The sequence below is a fragment of the Protomyctophum bolini genome (genome assembly GCF_963924005.1).
Source record: "Protomyctophum bolini genome assembly, chromosome: 18".
In the NCBI taxonomy this organism is placed as follows: Eukaryota; Metazoa; Chordata; class Actinopteri; order Myctophiformes; family Myctophidae; genus Protomyctophum; species Protomyctophum bolini.
In genome coordinates this window covers 23100135-23116000 of record NC_137879.1, presented here as the reverse complement: position 1 = coordinate 23116000, position 15866 = coordinate 23100135, and the positions used below count along the sequence as shown (strand labels likewise).

At 42.3% G+C, this 15866-nt stretch overlaps 1 pseudogene across 1 annotated transcript in view; it reads left to right on the top strand.

Annotated features, from left to right (window-relative positions):
- The window catches only part of LOC308332753 (voltage-gated potassium channel KCNC1-like), a 58480-nt pseudogene that overhangs the window by 28389 nt on the left and 14225 nt on the right, over positions 1-15866 (top strand). The window contains exons 3-5 of the transcript XR_013966251.1: positions 4720-5701; positions 7614-7823; positions 9067-9210. The product of XR_013966251.1 is annotated as a voltage-gated potassium channel KCNC1-like (transcript). The remainder of the gene's footprint in view (positions 1-4719; positions 5702-7613; positions 7824-9066; positions 9211-15866) is intronic.

Sequence of the window (15866 nt, the reverse complement as noted above, 5' to 3'; positions counted from 1 at the left end):
AGCTGGCTCCTTTCCAAGTCAAGGAGCAGTGATTCTATTCTAGTCTCTCACAGATGACAACGAGCCATGAGAAAACTCATTTTGGCCGCTTGCTGTATGTCCACAATCTTATTCTGAAACGTAAAAACATCACTGCACCTTTAACTCTTGAGAGCGGGAAGATGGACCCACGTGAGTTAAATGAACCTCAGGATTTTGCAGTGACCTTCCACTTCATGTGGTGCTCTCTGTGTTTGCTCTGCCTCCCTTCCACTTGTCATGAGCCCCCCTTGCTGTGTGTCCACCTGTGTAGATATGAAGTGACTGTGTGTGTGTGTGTGTGTGTGTGTGTGTGTGTGTGTGTGTGTGTGTGTGTGTGTGTGTGTGTGTGTGTGTGTACAGTGTGCGTGTGCACGCTCGGAGTGTATACGTCAGTGAGACAATGTCGGAGGGAGTTGATGAAAACTAGCGATGATTGTGCTTTGACCTTTTCTGGAGCAGGGCCTACTTGAAAATCTCCAAAGTGTTCGCGGCCCCCCCATCTGACCACTTGTGTTAAGTGGACCCTGTGCATTTAAAATTTTATTTTAAAATCAATTTTAATAATCAATCCATTGTGTTCCGGCTTGGATCAATGGAACTAATGTTCCTACTTATTGGCATCACAAAGCAAACACAATTTTCAAGGATTGCAGTATGTTATGTATGTTATGTTATATAATCAGTAAGATCTTAGTGTTTCGCCAGTCATTTGGCGGCCCACATGCAGGGTGGATTCACCGAGCCCTAACAAAACACTGGGGGTCCCCTGCAAAATGTATTCATACAGCATTACAATCATTTTAACAGCTTTATCCATTTATATGTTTTTGGCCAAAGACATATCAATTTGGTGGTCCTTAATGAACAAGTTTGGGAACTACTAGTGAACGATAACATGCAGCTACCTCCAACCTTCCCAGGCCCCCATACCTCATTACCGCCAAACACCACCGACAATCCTCCATTTCTCTTTCTTCCTCCCTTAAATTTTTTATCATGAACACACCACTGTAAACAACACAAAGAAACCGACGGCACCATTAAACACGAGGAACAACATAACACCACCGGGAAAAACCCCTGATTCGTGCTCACAAAGGCTCTCTCCGCTGTTCTCCGCCAATGAGGGAGCGTCTTCTAGAGCAGGTCCCTCTGGTGCTATCCTGCTTCCGTGGGACCGACGAGAGCTCTTGTGGGGGTGGAGGGGTGGGTGGCTGGGTGACTGAACGACAGTCGAGCGCGTGTGCGTGTGTGTGTGTGTGTGTGTGTGTGTGTGTGTGTGTGTGTGTGTGTGTGTGTGTGTGCGTGCGCGCATGTTCGCGATACAGAGGAGAGCACTGCCATAATCGAAGGAAAGTAGGTCAGACACCCGACTAGCAATGAGGAGAAAAGAGGTAGGGAAAGAGAGAAGATGGAAAGATATTTTCTTGTTATTCCAGAATATGTTTTACATGAAGGGGAACAACAGGTGCTGTAATAGCAATAATACAACTAAGAAAAGAAAACTCGATAAAAAGTTTACCACGAAAACCATTATGCTTCGGTTTACCATGCTTCGTAACCATTCAGGCTTCGGTTATGGTTAGGTTTTAGTGGTTAGGTTTGGAGTTATGCCGACTTATTTGTGCGGTGATGTTGAAAGTATAGGTGTGTGTGTGTGTGTGTGTGTGTGTGTGTGTGTGTGTGTGTGTGTGTGTGTGTGTGTGTGTGTGTGTGTGTGTGTGTGTGTGTGTGTGTGTGTGTGTGTGTGTGTGTGTGTGTGTGTGTGTGTGTGTGTGTGTGTGTGTGTGTGTGTGTGTGTGTGTGTGTGAGAAAGAAAGCGAGATAATGAGAGTATCAGGGGAGTTGAGACCAGCTGGATAAGAGGAAAACAAAACCTGCAACAGACATGATGCACATGTGTTCATTGTGTAATAATAAGTGTAATAATAATTTACACTCTTGAAGTGAGACTAACACTGAGTTATTAAGTGTAAATACTGTACATAGACAATTATTGATCCTGAAGTAGATATAGATAAACTATACTTACTCCCAAGCACCAAATGTTTTGTGAACCAAATGGTATTTCACTCCAAAAATATGATTATTGCAGAGTAGTGTAACTGGAGGTTCATGTTACAGAATATCACAGCATAACTCCGGCATGACAAATGCCAGGCCAGTTTAACACCATAAGTTCTCTGTATGGTAGAACCTCATATCGCCTTTCCTGGAAGGTACTACTTTCGCACCTAATCCAGGGATATGCAACCATTTCAGATACAATATTTGCTTACTGGATGCCGGGCACTGCACTCCCTCGGGTCGTCTGCAACGCACGTGGCGATTTGTACGACGATTCCCTGCATTTATTATATAATTGTTAACCATTAGGTGTCCTATCCGACACCAGTGTCACAATTATCTCAATTGAAGAGTAGGGAGACCACCTCCAGCCACTGCAGATTTGTTATATAATTATATTGTAATGTATACACATCCTCTACCATACAGATTGGTTAAAACAATGAAATATAATACTCATGCAAGGTCTGTCATGAAGACACTGCATAGGCCCTGAAAGAAGAATCACACCAGCACTCCTTTCTTTCATTTTTGCGTCACTGTGTGTATAGCTCTTGATATTATGTTTGTGCATAATACTGGAAATACGCATACAGTAGACACATACAATACACTGAGGGCACTCAGACATCCTACATACTGTATATAGCCTCCACTCAAGTATAAATTACCTCTCCCTTTTCCTCCTCTGGCTATGTCTGTGCTTTATTATTTATTTGGTAATGCACGAAGTATACTGCATCTATAAATATCCACTACAGGGCAGACTGAGTAGAGTAGCAACTGTGTGCAGCAGCCAAGTGAACTGGTTTTCATCATCATGCCAATGGTGGAAGAAGTAGGCCTACCTATATATTCAAAATATTCGAGGATCAGTCCAGGTTGGAATATTTGGGGATAAACAAGAACGGTGATGTTGAGAGTGATGTATATGGAAATCAGAGGGTTTATACATGCGTGCGGTGGAGGGATGAGGTGTATATTGGGTACTATGCTGAAGATGGAGCTGCCAGGCAAGAGGAAGGAGGCCAAAGGGGAGGTTTATGGATGCAGTGAGAGAGCACACAATCAATCAATCAATCAATCAATCATCAATCAATCATATACAGGTGGCTGGAGTGACCATAGGAACATGCAGAGAATAGAAACAGATGGAAACCGATGATCCACTCTGGCGACCCCTGATGGGAATTCACAGCGAAATGAAGATTACTGCATACGCAGCCTCACACTGATCTGTGAATGACCCCAAAAAGTGAGCGTGTCTTTTAAGATTGACGGTAAAGAGTAACAAGGAGAGGGGCCGGTCACTCTTCATCTCAGTGACTGAACTGTCCAGGCAGAATGCAGATCACTGTTGGTATATTGGTATACTTTGTTTTGTTTTCCATCCAAGATATTTTGCCCTAAGGAGATAGTTTTGGCAGCTTGACGCTAACGGATCTTAGTATGGGTATTATGCAGCCGACCACAATACTCTGTAGGGGAGGAAGGGATTGTTAATTACTTAAAGTGATGGCGGTGTGGTTAATTCAAACAGTGATGGAATCTATGGCTGACAAACAGTATGGACACAGATGCATGTCATTGGCACTTCCCCATGATTTTGCTTCTTGTTGCAGACTTAAACTTAAAATCATGCACTTGGACCATGCAAATTATTCTATAGTTAGAAGAACAACCGAAATGAGTTACATTTGAACACTGCTAACACAGATACAGTATACTGCATGAAATACTGCATTAGATTGTTAGAGGCTTTGAGCATGTGCTCTGCTGCTGTCTTACACTCTTATGTATCTATAATTCATCTGGCTTATCCTTACACTCCCTTTTCATTTCTCTCTGGCACTGCAGTATCAATATGGTCAGTACTCACCCTGCCCAGGCAACGTCTCCCATTTGCGTTTGGCCTCTGCAGCATAATGCATGTTGTCTTATTGTGTTACCCACTGTGTAAAGACATGGGAAACTGTCATATAACACGCTAAGAAGACACGAAAAGTGTCCCAATCCTTGGGCTGTACAGTATGTAAAGGACAAATCGATATAGGCTTAGGCCACAGATTTTTGTTGTTAGATTAGATTTAGTTCACAATATGCATTTCTACATGGTGGGGAGAGAAGAGAGAAGAATGATGCAGGAAGTAAATGATAGTCATTCTTATGCGTTCTCTCATTGGGCTAACTTCTAGCCTGTGAAATAAAGTGACCTTAAACTGTTCTATATTTTGCCATGGAACCCCCCCCCCCCCCCAAGGACCCCTGGGGGGTCCCTGGAGACCACTTTGAGAACCACTGGGTATATGACAATGACAAACATTACAGCCTTACAGGCCACTAGGTTAGATTGAAGGTCAACAATTAAGTCACTTAAGCATGTAATCCGGCGTCGTGCAAGTCCGTATTTATCTCTATTCCACAGAGAAATCCCCTCCAGTGGCTGAAACTAGTTGTTGAACATCCACCAGTTGTTGCTGTCTGGTTAGTGTAAGGTCACTGAAATTGTGCTTGCATTGTACTTGCATTTGTCGCTGATTCATCATCTTTTTCTTGCTACGTCTGTTTCTCTCTCCCAACCCTCCCCGTCCTCTGTCACGCCCCGTCTCTCCTTCTCCTTCTTCCCAACAGTATGTGGCATTTGGCTCCCTACTCTTCATCCTCATCTCCATCTCTACATTCTGCATGGAGACGCACGAGGCCTTCAACACAATCTACAACAAGACGGAGAACGTCACGGTGGGCAACGTGACCCACGAGGAGATCGTGTATGAAGTGGTGACCGACAGCTGGCTGACGTACGTCGAGGGCATGTGCGTCATCTGGTTCACCATCGAGGTCATCCTCCGTGTCACCTTCTGCCCGAGCAAGATCGAGTTCTTCAGGAGCTACCTGAACATCATCGACTTTGTCGCCATCATGCCCTTCTACCTGGAGGTGGGTCTCAGTGGTCTGTCCTCCAAAGCTGCCAAGGACGTCCTGGGGTTCCTCCGCGTGGTCCGATTCGTCCGTATCCTCCGTATCTTCAAGCTGACCCGCCACTTCGTGGGCCTCCGTGTCCTGGGCCACACCCTCCGGGCCAGCACCAACGAGTTCCTCCTGCTCATCATCTTCTTGGCCCTCGGCGTCCTCATCTTCGCCACGATGATCTACTACGCCGAGCGCATCGGCGCCGACCCCGACGACCCCACGGCCAGCGCCCACACCAACTTCAAGAACATCCCCATTGGTTTCTGGTGGGCCGTGGTCACCATGACGACGCTGGGCTACGGAGACATGTACCCCGAGACGTGGTCAGGCATGCTGGTGGGCGCTCTGTGCGCCCTGGCCGGCGTGCTGACCATCGCCATGCCTGTGCCAGTCATCGTCAATAACTTTGGTATGTACTACAGCCTGGCCATGGCCAAGCAGAAGCTCCCCAAGAAGAAGAACAAACACATCCCCAGAGCGCCTCAGCCCGGCTCCCCCAACTACTGTAAACCAGATGCCCTGGCAATGGCTACCGCGTCGCCACATAGGATTCTGGGAAATGTCCTGGGCGACGTGATCGGGTCCGGAGGTTTAGGGGGTGACTGCCCTCTCGCCCAAGAGGAGATCATAGAGATCAACAGAGGTGAGCTATTTACATTAACAGCTGAATTATTTTGAGTAAATAGAGGTATGTGAGTGACATTGCCTAAGTTTCAACCCAAATGTAGGCCTTTCTGAAGTGTGCCAGGCTTCTTCTGCGAGGTTAAGTGGTGACTGGTGGATATGGCTGGAAATGCAGAGACAGGTTGTGGAGTTACTGTAGCGCAGTCAAGAAGTGATGTACTGTTTCTTCTGGAGGAGCCACTCTTGCTGGCCCATCAGAAGTCATGTGTAATTTATGATCAACTGTTGGCCCACAGTCGCCTTGAGGCGCCCATCTGTCAGTGACGAACAAACACCACGCTAGTGAAAATGAACTCAATTATCTGTTAAAACAGACTAATGCATCTAGGCTCGGGTTGACTTCACATATTCTTTGTGACTGAAATTAGGAGGATGATTTGGCTCTCTGCTTGCATTTTCCATGCCCGAACTCCAGGCTTCACTAACGGCAATAATGTACATTTAATGTTTTTTTTTTTTTTTACTATCTTAAGTCATCAGAGAGCCAGTAATAATGGGGTTTTATTACATAAGCACTTTGAACATCCCTCCCTGTCTGGCGTTCCTCCACACTTCCTCCATAAAGGTTTCTTCCAGGAGGTTGTGCGTGTAGATTTCTGGAGCAGGAGCTCATGTCATATTAGATATGACAGCTGGGCCTAAATCTAGTCACCCTGCAGCCTTCACGTCCTTCACCATGCTCTCTCTGCTCTGAACGCACCAGCTTACCACAATGTCAAGATGTGTTCATGATCTCTGAAACAGTTGTCCCAAAAGTCTATAAACATTAAATGTCACCGTGCCAAAATGTTGGAGAATCAAATGTCATAAGTAACTGTGAAAGGCTACATGCCCAAATAGTCACTTTGTACTAACAATTACGCAGTGGTATGCAAATATGTGGTCCAAAACAAGAAGATGGAAATTCAGTAATTGCAGTGTCTCACAAAAATGTCTATTCACAAATGGATTTGTTTGCTTGGTTACCTTGTATTAAACCTGAAATGAGTGAACATATGAACAGTCTAATAAACATAAATGTACAGTGAGCATATGATTCAATATAAATTTGAATATACGGTATTATGTACATGAATTAATCTAATATAAATTATATAGTTGATTGAATATACGTATATATTTTTGGTTCAATATTGATAAAACCCACACCAGACTTTGAAAAACGTTAAAGACATTTTCAAATAGGGAGGTTAGAGTTCAAGTGGTTAAATAATAATTAGTCGTTCCGGAAATTGCACATTGTAAACACAATATACACGCCCCAGGGATTTTCTTTTAATGGACAATAAAGTGTCATTATAATCGAACCACACTGCTTTGTTTCTCAAAGTTGCGCTCAAAGAAGATTATAGTTTTACAAAAATGTATCCGTTTTTGTGAAAGAGCCTGAGGACACACAATTAACTTGCGTGCAATTCCCGCGAGCGGGCAGGAAACCTCTTCTCTGAGGAATGCTCTTTAGTATTGTATCTCAAAGTGTTTCTATAGGTCTGTCACAATTATTACATAATCGTCTAATCGCAATTATTTGAATAATCGAAAAAAAATCATATATTTTCAGACATTTTCAGATCTGAAAAGATCGTCTATTTATACTTATTTAAGTATAAAGTTATTAAAAATGTCAGTCATTTATTTGTATAGCTATTTAGCTTATTTGTTCATTAGCTTATTTATCCATTATGTTCCCAGTGTTTAATGAAACTAAAACACAATTAAATTGTTAATTGCAATTATTTGTGCGACAATTAGTCGTCACGTACAATTTCACAATGGTGACAGCCCTAAGTGTTTCTCCATGTCCCTTCATGCTGGCTGTGTTTCTGCTATGTGCCCCTATGTCGCTTCCCCGCTGTCTCCGCCACCTCCAGACTCCAAGCAGAACGGCGATGCAGCTTCCGCGGCCCTGGCTAACGAGGACTGCCCCACCATCGACCAGGTGCTGAGCCCAGACGATAGGAGCCCCGCCGGGAGAGGAGGCGGCAGCGCCGGTCTTACCCGGGAACGCTACCAGCAGGACCGCGCCTGCTTCCTGCTCAACCCCAGGGAATTCCGCGCCACAGATGGGAATGTGCGGAAAGGTACGTTTCCCACCAGGGGATAGATGTATGAACACGCACTGCTTACGCACAACACGAGCCACACGTCAGAGACAATATGGGACCATACTGGCCCCCTCTGTTCAGTTAATGTATGCGCTAAACAGGCTTGTGCAACCGGGATAGATAAGTGCACTGCATAGTATGAGATACACTTTCATTATTTCCTCATCCGTGGTGAGACATTTTGTCAACTAATCAGATAGACATGTCGAGAGCCTATATATCTAACATAAGAACTGTGGGAGCCGCAGCTCTGCTTACGTGACAGGAGGCCCCATTCACAGCTAACGATGAAACATTCATGCGTATTCTCACACACACATACACACACACACACACACACACACACACGCACACGCGCACACGCACACAGTACATTTTAGCTCTTCTGCTCTGCTCTGTTTGTTTCCATCTCTTCACATCCACGTTGTCTCTGTTTCCATCACAGCTCGATATCATCTTTTTTTATTTCTGTTGTTCCATATTCACATGGCGGACATGTTGTTCTTATGTCGTACTCGGGTATGACTTAAGAGCAAAATGGCTGCCATGTTGATATGGGACAATTGTCACAGGTTTTCTGTCCTTCTACCCGTCTACATATCTCTCAGCTCTGTCTCAGAGTGTTTATTTGTCCATCTCTCCATGCAGTCTGGATTTGTTTGGGTTTTTTTATGTGTCTCGTCTGCACACATTCATTCATGCTCATAAATTATCTCACATCTCTCTGTCTTCTGAATCAGTCAAGACAGTTAACCATGCATTAATTTGACTTCTTGTCACTTATGTTTTCTTTCTCTCCCTGTTCCCCTCTCTCGCTCTCTCTTTCTCTCTCTTTATCTCTCTCTCCCCTTCCTCCTGCCTAACTTTTGTTTTGTCTTGTCCCCCCCCACCCCCCCACCCCCCCCCTTGATGATACTCCCTCCCCTCCCCTAAATCCACACCTCCCTGCTCCTTTTCTTCTCTGCCCCGTCTTTGAATCCATATCTTCCTTCCCCTCCTCTTTTCCTTTGTGGTGCACCTCATTCCCTCCGTCCTTTGCCTTTATTTATTGTTTTACCCTGGGTCTGTTCTTATTATCTCCCGCTTATTTCTGAAAACCTGGCAACCTCAATTAATTTGTTTCCTTTGTCTTGTACTGTTGCAATCCAACCACCACCACCAACTACCTGCACTAAAACACTCCCTCACACCTTCCAAACTCCTAAAACCCCCCTTGTAGACAACAAACTAGAGGCAGCGGCCCTGGCAACCAGCCCAGACTCCCCTCTGACTGAGGATTGGTATAAGCTGGAAGGGTCTCTGTTACAGCAGGACCTCAATGCAAACTCCACCTCCTCCTGGATCAAACCATAGGCCAACAGAGGTAACACCAAAACAATTTAATGAGAGAGCCCTTAGCCTAGTCGAACCTTTATCAAAACCTACAGGAAAATATGTCATCCTACTAACATGACATACCGTAGCATGTTTTGCGGCTGCTCACTTGGAAAATAGGGTTTTCGCCGGTGACATACACATTTTGACACCAACACTTGAACACTGACACCTGCATTCGCGCACACCGTGTGTGCATATAGTTACAAATCACAAACATACGCCACTGTGTCCACTGTGTTGTCTCTATGTTCAGTGGCGTTTTAAATATCATCTCTGGCGTGTCTTCTATGTGACTGAAAGTGTGAATGTGAGAATTAGGTAAAGCACAGCTGTGCTAAGGGTATAGTACTTTGTTTTATATATTTTACAGTCCCATCGTTGTAATTAGCAAGATATTTTATCCAGCCAAACCATCCAACTTCTATGGGCTAACAGTTTTATGAACTCAACGATAATCTTGCAATTAACTGAACATCCATTATCCTTGCTTAACACTTACTCATACAAAATGTACAAGATGGAAAATAGAGTTATGGGGAAACTAATCAGGGACTACATTACAGCGTCCGTAATGGTTAGGCCCGGGTATTCACGTGTAAATGAATACACAGTCTGAGTGTTAATGTAACTCTGACCGTGCAAATGTAGATTACATTTGCAGTTGCTTGCTCAGAGTTACATTAAGACTGACAATTTTACTGTGCAGGCACTTCAAGCAGCATGTTCTTGAGTACGCCCTTGTGGGGATTCAGACTGCTTAATGCGTAACGGTCAACCAATGCAGCAGTGTGTGTGTGTGTGTGTGTGTGTGTGTGTGTGTGTGCACGTGCGTGTGTGTGCAAGCACGCCTGGGTGTGTGTTTGTGTATAAGAGCTTGTGTGGTTTACAGTGAGTGTCTTGTGTTAATAACGAATTAATAATAACTACTAATAACAAAACGACAACAAAAACAAAGCAGTGAAGAAGAAGAAGAGAACAGTCGTGGGTCCTGTTGTTGTCTGATGTGCCTGTGTGTTGTTGTTTTCTCCCTTCAGGTTGTGTCATATCACGCGTTTGTATGTGGGCTTATATTCATTCTTACATGTTCCTTATACACCGTGTCCCTGTCCTTCTCAATGCCGTCTGAGTGTTGTGTTGGTGTTTCGTCGTGTGGCTTTCTTTTATTTCCTTTCGTGTATTTTGTTTTTATTGTGTTATTATTTTTTGTGTCACTCTCTCGACCTCACAGACCTAAACCCTGGCGACTGTCACTGCATTCTTTTTTAGGACTTTCCCTCTTGAATGAATTCAGTGAATCAGTAAATTGTATTATAGATTTATATTGCTGTGCTTGATATGTACATGTTGTCATGCGCTGAACTTAAGTCATCATTGAATATTCATTTCAGCTAAAAGTAAAAAGCTAAAGTACTATCCGGAATACAGTGCCGAACGTGCACAAGAATATGCATACGTAATATGTACATATCAAGTGTTTTCTATAGATCAATTGGCCTGCCTTAATTGTCACGGTTGTGACACTGAATGCAGTGTAGAACAATGGGGCGTAAGGTCACTGGGGTCAGCAGGGAGTTGTTAAAGGTCACTGGATAGTACACTATGACACATACCGCGCCGAAACACAGAGCACATTTTGGGTGCTGGCTTTCAATGAGCCAGACATTCCCAATTTAATTTTACGAAAGTAATGCATTACAAAGCTAGCTTCCAGTATGTGGCATTGTGGGCGTGTTATGGGTCTGAACTGAAGTGCTATTCCCCTGATCACGTAACTGTGTTTTCAGTGCCTAGTGTGGTTCAAAGGTCAAGACTTCATGTACTGTATTTGTACGGTGCAGACCTCGATGATAGTTCAAATAATATTTGTTCACAAAACTGCACTTGGTGACTGAAGAACGTATACACACCGACTGACCAGACAGACAGACTCAATGACAGACTTGCTTGAAAACTGTCTCGATGCTGCCTTAAGGTAAGCAAGCATTGAGCTGTCAAAGTCCTACACACAGAGATCCTTGATATTCCTTCAGTTTTCTGATTCAACTGTTCTTTCTTATAAAAAAAAACATAAGTGCCAGAATAAGTCCATTAAAATGTAATAGAAGTCTTATTCCAAGTTCTAATCAGGCAGTGTGCATGTTTTTGGGCAGCTATAGCACTCCTCACTTCTGTTAGTGGTTCCACAGTCTTGGGGTGTTGGACAGAGGACAGATTGTCGCTAACAGTAAACAGGACATAGGGTCTTTCTTCATCCTTTTCTTGAAACCGATTATTCAATACTTAACAGTGAGGTTATTGTCTTTGCCTATCAATGCATTCCAAATATAGGCCATCAATGACCATTCAATGTCATATGAATGACATTTAGCTAGCTCTATTAATACACGTAGATAGGCCACAATGGCCATGCAGTCAATGTACTGTATGCATGTAACACTTCTTCAAAGAGATAGAGCAACACTAGGCTTTCTGTTAGCCAGTGTTCCAGCTGAGCAGAACGTTCTTCTTTTTAAGAGGGGTTCTTCTGTTTTCTAAATAATGGATCTTGTTATAATAGCTTCTTCTTTTTTTTGTAGATAGTACATACATAAGAAGTTGTTGCCAATTAATGATCCGTCTCCTCTCTTAGATTTAGATTTTTTGTCCATTTTGACCTCTTACGCACAAAATGAAATATGCATGGCTCAGTAAGGTCAAGCAGTCAATTAGCCCTCTGATTGTCCGCTCTCTATCACTGTTTAGACCTTGTTCAATAAGCTCTTTCTCTTTGGGAACTCCCTCTATTTCTGCATCCTCTCTCTCTCTCTCTCTCCCTCTCTCTCTTCGTTTGGGTTTGTTTTTGTGTTTACGAGTGCCTAGTTTTTTCCCCTTCTTTTTTCTGTACATGTCTGTCCTATGTATTCTGACATTGTATCTCTATAGTGTTTGTGAAGTGGGTTTTCTGCATCAGTGTTGTTTTAGGTGTGTGTTATTATGTGTGTGGTCTTTTCATTTGTGTGAACTTTTGCGTTATTTTGTGCATTATTATGTATACATATTTTCTTGTTTGTCTTTTATGTGTTTTGCGTAGGTGTTCTTGATTGTCTTTGTCTTTTTGTGTGTTTTTCTGTAGTAGTTAGTCTCTACTTTCAGTTCTACCATCATCCCTTGTCCTTTTTTGAAGAATTGGAATGATAAAGGAGAGAAGGAAATTACCAGCAAAACATTGGAATAGATGCCAGTTGTTCTGGAATGTTTAGCTCATTCACTATGATTCCCAGTCTTACTGATGACCATTTCCCAAAGCATACCTTGGTTTGATTTATTTGTGGGGAGGCCACTCAGTTTCATTAATTTCAGTCTAGTGAAACTTAGACATGAGATTCTGCAACATTTATTTGGTCATAGTCGGTTTATTAATGCATGCTTAAGTGCAGATTGATTTGACAAGACTTGCTGAAAATAGTCCCGGAAAAACAATTTATTTATGAACAAAATGCAAGTGTCTTGTATTTTTTAATGCAGACAGAATCAGCAGCAGAAGTAGAGAATTTGATGTTGGGTTTATGAGCTGAAAAACTGAATGTTAAAATGACAAAGATCTCTTTATTTTTCCACATTCTTAAAAAAAAAGAGGTCAGCAGTAATGTTGAATGTACGGTGAGTTAAATGGGCTAAATATGCCAGAACAGTTCAAATATACATTTGCTTTGGAAAGAATGACAGAAATCTCACTGGTTCATGATGTTCACTCAATCATGACCTAATACTCAATACTATCCATATCATTATTCATTCCCACAATGAATACAATTTCACTGAGGCCATTTTGTAATAACACCAAATTTTGTTGGAGAGATCTCACTTCCTAGCCACTACAGTCAGTCTTCCAGAGTGATGTTGCAGATTACATTTAAAGGCTGGATAACTGTAATAAATTTGAACTTCCATTAACCCACTTTTGCGATCTCTTAGGGCCTTTTTTTGTATGTTTCATATCATATTAACAGTTGTCAACACGTTTCATTGTCTTCCGTGTTGTTTCCTGTAGTGTTTTCCCTGTGCATGCTTGTACTAACCAGTGTATACACTTTTCACTTTGTACTTTTCACAGTGTCTCTTCGTGACAACACTGCAAAAAGTCAACCGTGGCCAGATTCTTACCATAATTCGGATAAAACACGATATAGTGTATATACATTTGTAAAATATTTAATAACTTAGATGTAATTTACAAGAACATTCAAGATAACATTGTGTTGTTGGCCCCAAAAGACATCCCAGGCATGTAAAAGTTGAAATGGCATGCAGGCATGTAGAACATTGTGGCTTCTGTCGTGGTCCAGAAGCGATCAATAGATCTAATGTAATCGGAGCTTTAACAAGCTGCTGATCATCTCATGTAAGAATATGATATAGTATGACACCGTAACCTTCTGGCTTCAAGGATAGCATTGGAATGGAGTTGGAAATTCCTGGACATGCACTAAAGTCATTCAGAACACTGCCTACAGTATATTCATTTACAAAGTTCACACGCACGCATGCACGCACGCACACACAGACCCAGACACACACAGACACACTCTTCAAATTCTATCCTGTGTTTCCATAATCAGACCTGTACATTGAATGTGTATTTTCTTGGTGAGAAATCTGGCCAGAACATTTGCACTTCTCCTTTTATCTCAGTCCCTCTGTGTGTGTGTGTGTGTGTGTGTGTGTGTGTGTGTGTGTGTGTGTGTTTTCCCCTCAGACCATTTATCCCCTCTGTGATTAACACTCATTCTCCATCGCATTCCCAGGCCGCGAGTGCAGTGCAAATGTAACAAAAGTCTGACAGTAGGTAGGTACTTACACCCTCCAGAGTGTAAATTAAGTGTGAATTTAGGTAGGTAATATTATGTCAACATCAACCACATGCAGTTGACAGGGAGACTTGCGCGTTTCCCTTATGGGGAATCCCAGAGCGCACTTGCTCAACGCCAAGCCTTCTGGTGATTTTGCTGTGAAGTAGTGAGCAGACCCTCTCGTAGGCTCATCAAGTCTCAATTTAATTCAAGTCTGCTTGGTACAGTATTTATGTTATCTCTGCAGCAGACTCGGTTGCTTAAAGCTAGAGTCTGTAAGTTTAATGTCTGTCCCAATGGAGAAAGGTAGCCTAATTGCGGCAATGTCTACTAATGTCTACAAATTAACTACAATAAAGACACAGATGAAAAGAGAGGATCCGGGCACTCAAAGTAAAAAATGAGGAACGCCTTTTTTAATTAAAAAGGCAACTGCCAACATGTTTGGACCAATAAGGTTGTAGAGTGTTTTGGCTACATTTAGCTGCTACATCCACATCCTGGATAACATCCGCTCCGTCTGTAAAAGTGCGCCGCTGCTATAATTGGCTGGGCGCTATGATTTAATGGATTAAATAACCCTAGGCAATCGGAGTGTTAACATGTTGCAAGTTATTTGTATGTTTAACAGTTTCATTGAGAATCCACACTTAAGCAATAAGGCCTATATTTTGGATATACAAAGACTTATGTTAAAAGGAACAGGGCCTCCCCGAGCGCTTCACTGTGCAGCTGCTTAGTGCTCCCTAGTATGGATCAAATACAGAGGAGGAATTTCACCAAACTAAGGGCCAATAAAGTATATCAAATCAAAATCAAATAACCTAAGCCAGATTTATGCTCTCTTACATTATATTTTTTATCTTTAGACGAACCATAGTGCGCATCATTGATCATAATGGTGGCCATAGCTTAATTTTCCACCACCTGAATGTAACATCAGAGAAAAATGGCCATGTGAATACTATTCACACAACCATATTATGTGTTTTCCTTTTCTCTTCCTCTTTCTCCCTTCCTCTCATATTTTGCATGCTGCATGCTGATTTCTGCTTAGCACCGAGAGAAGATCCAAAGGAATCGCTGGGTAGTATAAAAAGCTATTGGTGTATGCTTGATAGAAGGGTTCCCCAGCCCTGGTTTTTGAGCACTGCTATGTTTGATACATACTCTAAACCCAGAGGGCATTCTTCATCATTAGTCAAGGTAGTTGCACAACAAATCCTCAATACTCTTAGTGCTGAAAGGGAACCAAAAGCTGACAAACAACATTGGTGACAATTAATCCTGTCCAAGACTGTATTGATTCCATCAGCTGAAAGTAACTTGTAACTTTTCAATTACTCTCAAATGAGCTGTCGGAACATTAACAGAACAGTTTGGAAACAACACTGTATTGAATTATTGGAACCATTTGGGCCATCCTTCCAAGCCTAAATCACTGAAGTGTTGGGGCTTAAGAAGATTGTTCATTTTCATTGATTAAGACCTTGAAACAGTTTAAAAGTAATTTACATTAACAACACTCTGCCAATGTTCTAATGTGAATAAGGCCTTACCAGCTCCATCAAGTTTAAAAGATTAATTTACTACTGTAGTTGTCACTTAGGTCCTTTTTAAAGCAGTTTTAACAGTAAATTAGCATATTTCTTTCTCAAAGTGAAATGTCAGTATATTCAACGGCTCTTTTGATTCACACCATGAAAAAGTACATTGACTGTAATGAGTACACAATACACAGGAAAATATCGTAAAATATGATCAAAAAATATATGTGAATCATTGCGGTCCTACAGTATGTTGCTAAAAGTTT